General features: G+C 35.1%; 1 long non-coding RNA gene across 1 annotated transcript in view; it reads left to right on the top strand.

Moving 5' to 3' along the window:
• Positions 1 to 152: 152 nt before the first annotated feature.
• LOC106103799 overlaps positions 153 to 7,182 on the top strand; it is a 46,456-nt gene continuing 39,426 nt past the window's right edge. The window contains exon 1 of the long non-coding RNA XR_001225636.1: positions 153 to 385. This is a non-coding gene — a long non-coding RNA (uncharacterized LOC106103799). The remainder of the gene's footprint in view (positions 386 to 7,182) is intronic.

Genomic DNA, 7,182 nt, shown 5'->3' with positions numbered 1-7,182 from the left:
CTATTCGACTTTCATCGTCTCCTAGCTTTAGATGTAAAATACGCGAACTCTGCGAGAGTGAACGAGACCTCAGTTCGGCATCCCTCCTGCCCCCGCCCGCGAGTGCCATCGCTCGACGCGCCTCGTTTCAATTCGCTCTTTTTCATCAGTCTGCTTCAGGCATTACGGATAGCTGTACGTGTCGTTGTGTACTCGCTCTTATCCGACTTTTATTCGTGTTCTTTACGAAAAACTATCAGACATTTCAGCACCTAAGTGGTGGAAGCGCGTGGTCGCTATCTTAGTGACTGGATTTATAGTGTTGTTACAGTGAGAGTGGTGTGTGGCTCCTCGCACTGCGACCACTCCGTCCGGGGTCTGTCGGCGTCGTCCTCCGGCACTCGAGGTAAATACCGACTCTTGCGCGGTGCGAGAGCGATCGCATACGTGGAAGGAAACCGGATTGCGGTGTCGTGTCGTGCTTTCATAAAACCTACTAGCTATTAATACTAGGTGTTATAAAGTTGATATCAAACAGATTTCTAAGCCAACAGTGGTAGTTAGGTGAACGCAGCTCAAACGATATTCTTGTACCGTTAGCTGACGTTGCGTGTTCGGGATCGTCCATCGTTTCATGTTGTTGCAGCATACGCTTTTCAAGTAACATTAATTTTATATGCCCGCGTCGCTTATTAGAATACGGAAAACTCGTCCGTGTAGCATTCTTCAATGCCACTACTTATGTAGATAAAACGTACGTTACGTACGCGGAAGTAGCGTGAAACTTTATTGTTCCTTTATCATCGGACGTTGAACATCTGGTGAACGATGATAAAACGATAGGTTTATTACTTGGTATTGCTTTGAAAATAAGTTGATTTAGTAAGATCTTGTTGTAGGGAAATAATGAAGTGCGAATTATATTTATTTGAACCTAACAGTTATCATTAAAATTCGCTCGAGTGCGTCTTGATGGGCGTGGCAAGTGTCCAAGTGCCTCAAGGCCCGTGGGACTGGTTTTTAAATCGTGCACAGTGTGCACACTTGAGAAATTTCGACATAACCGAACCGAGGAGATTCATTGTACGCTTATGTTTTAAAATAAATGAAATAAGTAAAGTTTAAAAGTTTAGTGATCATTAATAAATCGATCCATAAAATTGTTAAATAATTGATTTAGTAATCAAGTCTGTTTCTTTTTATTACATGTGATATTGCAATGATGTAAATCTCTCTCTGTCAGTAAAATACTAAACGTAGGCATTACAAAATAATTTAACAATACATAATTAGGTAGGTATAGACAATTTAATTTAAACCTGGTCACATTGCGTGAAAGGTTACTTTCGATTTATTACTATTTTCGAATACATGCATTTTACTAACATAATGTTTGAAGTCTCGATCTTTAATATCTGTTTGAGTCAAATTCTTTCAATTTATTCGTTCCATATTTTGTTTTTACATTTTATACCGATTCGTAAATGGGTTTAAGATGTACCGACTCTTCTAAACATCTCTATCAACTATCTTACTGAATTCACTCCGTTTTTTACGTTTATACTTCTACCTGACACAAACCATTTACATTTTTCGTATCTATGTATACATATAATAAAACTAGGTTTTGCCCGCGACTCCGTTCGTGGCGTGGCGTGGCGTGAAATTAAAAAAAAAAACAAAAGTATGTAGCCCATGTGTTCTAGACTATCCTCTACTCGTATATCTATTCCAAATTACATCGAAATCCGTTCAGCCGTTTAGACTACAAACTCTTACAAACATCCATCCATCTAAACTCGTTAGTATGAAAGTATGAATTAGTATGATTGGAGTGTCTGTTTGTAATATCAGAAAAGATATTCCAAATTTCGGGAAGGTGGTGTATTTGCTTTGGTGATAACGAAAATCGCATTTAATTTTTTTTGTCTGTCCGCAAGCCGCGATTGTTCCGTGTAATTTCCGAAACGGTTGGGCCGATTTCGACCGGACTTTTACTGAAGGATAGCTGACAAAGACGGACATATAGGCTACTTTTTATCATAATACTTCGTGGGCGAAGTCGGTGGCAACAGTCAGTTTTTAAGATAAAATCTTATTTATCGATTTATTTTACGGCCATTTAGTTATGTAATTAATAATGTACAGAACATAAGTATTAGAGTATGGTTTATAGCTTTCACAACATTTCATCTATATTTAGCGATGCGATGCGTGGTGTCGGTGACGGGGTGCGGAGCGGGGGGCGCGGGCGGTGCGGGGGTGCGGGGTTCACAAGTAGGTCGCCGTGCTAGTGTGTTGCGTTCGCGTTGTAGAGACGCAGAGACGTATCATATACCTGCGCCTACGACTCTCTTTGCCACAATGTTTGACAGCTAAATTCTTGATAACAGATTAATCTCACATTTAAACATTTTTCTGCAAGTATTAAACTTATTATAAAGTGTTTTGGTGAATAGCATTTCTGTGGATTTTTGTGTGTTTGAGTTTTCTGATGATTTAAATTTGGAATCAGACCTAGTTGGCGATGTGATCGGGTTCAGATGTCAGCAGAACTATTTCAATGAACTGAAAACATACAAGATATCTTTTCTGGATCTGCTAGTGTAAATATAATTTGTTTTTTACCTTTATTGAATAATCTCCTACATTCGTATTTGAAAACACTACTTAATATTGTGGATTTTATTTGATACAAAACGAAATAAATCGCGGTTTCACAGCTGTTGCGGTTACAAGAAATGATAACAAAATAATGCTTAGGCTTTTATACCTGCTTATTAAATGTAGGGTAGGTACGTGACCTAAAGCACTATATTGAAGTGTGGAATGATATTTTACATCAGTGTGCATTTCGTCGATACCACCAGCTTTATTTCGAAGAATCTCAGAATAAAAATCGGGTCAGGCACCCAAAATGAATTAATGAGCGGAAGATTTTCTGAATCATACTTGTATTAAGATTTTCTTTGATTTCATCGCGATTTTAATTTCAAAAACTTAAGTATGGCAAAGTACGTGGGAAGATGACAAGAGAAAACAATGTAACAACGTTATGATCATGTTTGATTCAGTGTTTATGATTTGTAAAGGGACTATGAGATCTTAAGTCTTTTCGCTAAATTACAATCATAGTTTTATCGTTCCACCACTAGGGTGCGCTATTAATCGCAATGGGTCTTGTTTAGAATGTGTGAAATATTACGAAGAGAGGGTGACGGTAGTGAACGACCGAAATATGACGTGAAAGATAATTTCCCTCGACTGGAGCGATGTCGTCAGCTGATAGCCGGGGTCGGTGGCCGCGACTTTGTCTCCATGTCGCAGTTATCTCGCCGACGCGAGGTCGAAGGGTTATCGGACTAGTTTTTTATTAATCCTTTTAGTAATTCGATAAACTAAAACGGACCAGATATTTTTTTATCAGAAAATAATTTATGCATCCATTTAGATTGGATATTGAATATAACCTTTCAATATGCGATAAGCGCGATGTAAAATGCTCTAATATATGATCCGAGTTCTTGTGAGTATTTATAAAGATGACGCCATTTCGCTAACTGCAATTATATTTTTATTGTTTTCTGTTATACATTTCTTATTAACAATAACAGTATAAAGTTAGCACATTTTTTAACCCGGATGTATATTAAAATCGAAGGTGTTTGTTTAAATATAAACACGAAATGAAAAACTATGCATGTCCTTATAGCAAAAGATATAAAATCTAATCTGTGATGACGTCGCCATGTTTTATCAAGCAGGCAATGACCGCGTAGATTCAGCCACATGCACAAAGTCATTCGCGAAGTGCTGTCACCTTCAATTTAATTATCTGTACACGTATTTGGCGAAACAAAAGGATCGCTTCGATGTATGTATACAACACGATACTTTTAAGAAGGCACGTTTTGTATTAATTTACTCAAGGTATAAATATTTTAGAATATTAATGTTGTTTGTTTTAGATACGGTGTTGCCAATCAAAGTGAGCGCAAAAACATCCATATAATTTACCCTATATTTTATCATGATCCAAGCAATGTTTAACAATATGTTTGCATATACTAATAAATACATAACTGTGGTTTAAAACAGAATAACATATTATTTATTCTATAGATGGAATTATATTTGTTTCGATAATAACCGCAATAAATTAAAGTGTCACATTTCATATTTACTATTATTGGTTGCAAATATTAAATATTATTTTTTTATAATACCTTGTAGTCAAGGTTATATCAAAGGCCAATAACCTGGGAACTTGATTGTAATCAATTAAAAAGCAATAGTGATCGTTGTAGAAGGAAACTTTATAGTGTCGCTGCATCCGCTATTGTCAAGTGACGTCACATCCTTGCCAATTTAACTACACTACAAGGTTAGATCCTCTAGCAATGTGCGCGATTTTAATAAATATTTTATAGAAGATATTTAGATTACGTAAATTACACTTCAAGATTAGAATAATGCATACAATAGTCCGTTATTTTGGGAGTAAGAAATGATTAGGAAATATTAAAGAAACCATAAATAAGGCGACTCTACAACATTCTCTACTAAAAACCAGGATTTATCTCAACAGCGAGTTGTCTATCGCAGCGGAATAGTTATGAAACGTTAAATTTAGTCTCAGACCACACAACATCGATAATTAACGTATTAAAACCATCGAATTACTTCGATTTGATGAAGAAGTATCGATATTTGAGTAGCCGTTGCCCGTCTCTACAGTAATTGGCAAAGATTGCCACACACAGAGCTATGATTTATAATTGAATGTTCCTTATCCATAAGAAAATCTTTAGATGTAATATGATTAAAATGTCTTCAACAATTCTTATCCAAAGTAGACATGTTTTAGTTTCTTCTCAAAGAGTTAATTATTTATCAGTTTATTTAATTTGTTTAAAACACAATTTTTAAAAATAAAATGGCGACACTTATAATTAAGAATGTTTTTGGCTGTTATATTTCACTAAAGTTTAAACAACTAACGTTTCAAAAATCATTTGTTCTTTAAGGTCTTAATATTGTGAAACTTATTGGTATTTCTGGGCCTGTTTTATGTTTTGCTAGTTAATGCAATGTTTATGAGAATACATAAACTAAAATTAAATTGGCGTATTACGTCAACACGGTAGAGAGAGTCTTGTTATGTTATGTCTACAGGCTCGACTCGCAAATTGCTAAATGATATTTATTGAATTGTTTATTGTTTTGTTTGTGTTAATTATACTCTGCACGTGTACGTTCACTTTTGTTGATTGCAAAAATGCGTCATTAATTGGATCGTTTACGTTCAGATATTAATTAAATATTGTTTCGACTGTCCTTATATTGACATAATTGTTGTCTCTGTTTTATCAAAGAGAATTTAAGGGATGTCAATATGTGCTTATACAAATTAATGCATCAAGCTACGTCTTATGTTATGAAGTAGTCTCAAATGTGAAGTTATCCCTTCAACAATACATTAGTTCGGATGATTTCGTCTTAGGTTTCGTTGCCACTCTTCATGAGGCACATTTCTTTTTTTTTCATATAGGCAGATATGACGTCGTTATCGAATCTTGAATGCCTTCATATAAATTGCAACTCTCGCTAGCCCCAGTTCCTAGACTGGACTCCCGACCTTTAGTGCTACGTATAAATAAATTTGATGTATCGATCCTTTCCGTTTCATCTGGTTGTTCTCGTATACCTAAATTATTTACACTGTATTCTTATTAGAATAAATTTATTACTATTATGTTGGAGTCAAGTCATGCTGAACTATAAATTAACTACCCTATTTTTTATTACAGTGAGCATTGCGTAGTTTTTGAGTTTATCGCGAAAAAACACGAACTAATTGATTTTGTTAATCCACGTTCAAATTTTAAAATAAGATTAATATACAAAACGAAAAGTGGTTGGGTCTTATTCTATTTTTGATTATTTAATAATTGACCACGTATTTATAAATAATGTAAAAAACTTGCCTAGCACTACTCATCAAAAACGAATCAGGAAACTATAATAATCTTTACGTAATTTATTATAAATAATTGATACCTCTTAGATTAATTCATTATTCAAGATAACGATAAAGGTTATAAGGAAGTAGATTTAAACTTAGTTGCTTAAAAAACTTAATTATCTTCAAGTTTGTAAAGAAGCGAATTTAAGAACATTTCGTAACGGCTTCCGGATACGTCCGAGAAACCGGCCAACTGACCTCAATTGTTACCCGCCAATGTCACTAGTACACAATTTGAATTTCGAATAGTTAGCTTTTAGATGGCAACAATTATTGACATTGAAATACATTTTGCAATTTTAATTGGTAACTTTAGAATTCAGCAACTAAAGCGATATTTTTTTACAGACTTAAGCTTCAGTTGTGAAATTGAAATAAGGATTGTAGAAAAAAAAACTTGGTAAAATCGAGTTTCATACAATTTAATAGGAAAGGTTTTTCCTACATTTAAGCCCAGTAGAAGGAAAACAACAATATAATAGAATATGCAACTTGTACAGATCAAAAAAAGGTCCTTGAATTAATAATTTGTTTATATTTGCCTCAGCAAGACTTCTTTACATTTTACATACTGTTCTGTACCATGCTTCAAATTTGTCTATCATGGTGACATAACGATATTATAATGGTAAAAATCATAATATTAATGAAGGTACAAATATCTTACTTAACAAATCTAAACATTTACATTACACCTTGTATTCGAGTACAGGCTGAGGAATTTACGTTGTGTAAGCTTCGCATCATGCCGGTTCAGTTTGAACGCATACTAAATAAAGAAACGAAAGTAATACCAAGCCAGTAACTAAGTTACATATGTGGTAGTTATGTGGAGGTGCGGATTGCGCATTTAGATATACCGAATAAACGGTATGCGATCGGCCAACGAGCCACCGTCCACTTTCACCGTCCGCCATCTTGGCAGCGGCCATGTCGTGCGCGCCGTTTGCCGCGCTTATTGACGAATTGGCGCGCCTATTGTTGCGCCTCGGCATCGGAGCGTGTGACGTCACTAGGTAACCAATCGCCGCAAGACAATGTTTAGTCACATTAGAAACAAATAATTTGCTTCAAATATAAACATCTTTGTACAATGACAAACAAAACATCGACAACATGCAGAACAGGGAATACAATTTTCATGCCAGATTAATTAGTGTTATGCCTGGTTCACAGTT

The sequence above is a fragment of the Papilio polytes genome, unplaced genomic scaffold, assembly GCF_000836215.1.
Source record: "Papilio polytes unplaced genomic scaffold, Ppol_1.0 DF823731.1, whole genome shotgun sequence".
Taxonomy (NCBI): Eukaryota; Metazoa; Arthropoda; class Insecta; order Lepidoptera; family Papilionidae; genus Papilio; species Papilio polytes.
The sequence above is the reverse complement of the archived record's forward strand: the minus strand, read 5'-3'. Positions and strand labels throughout refer to the sequence as shown.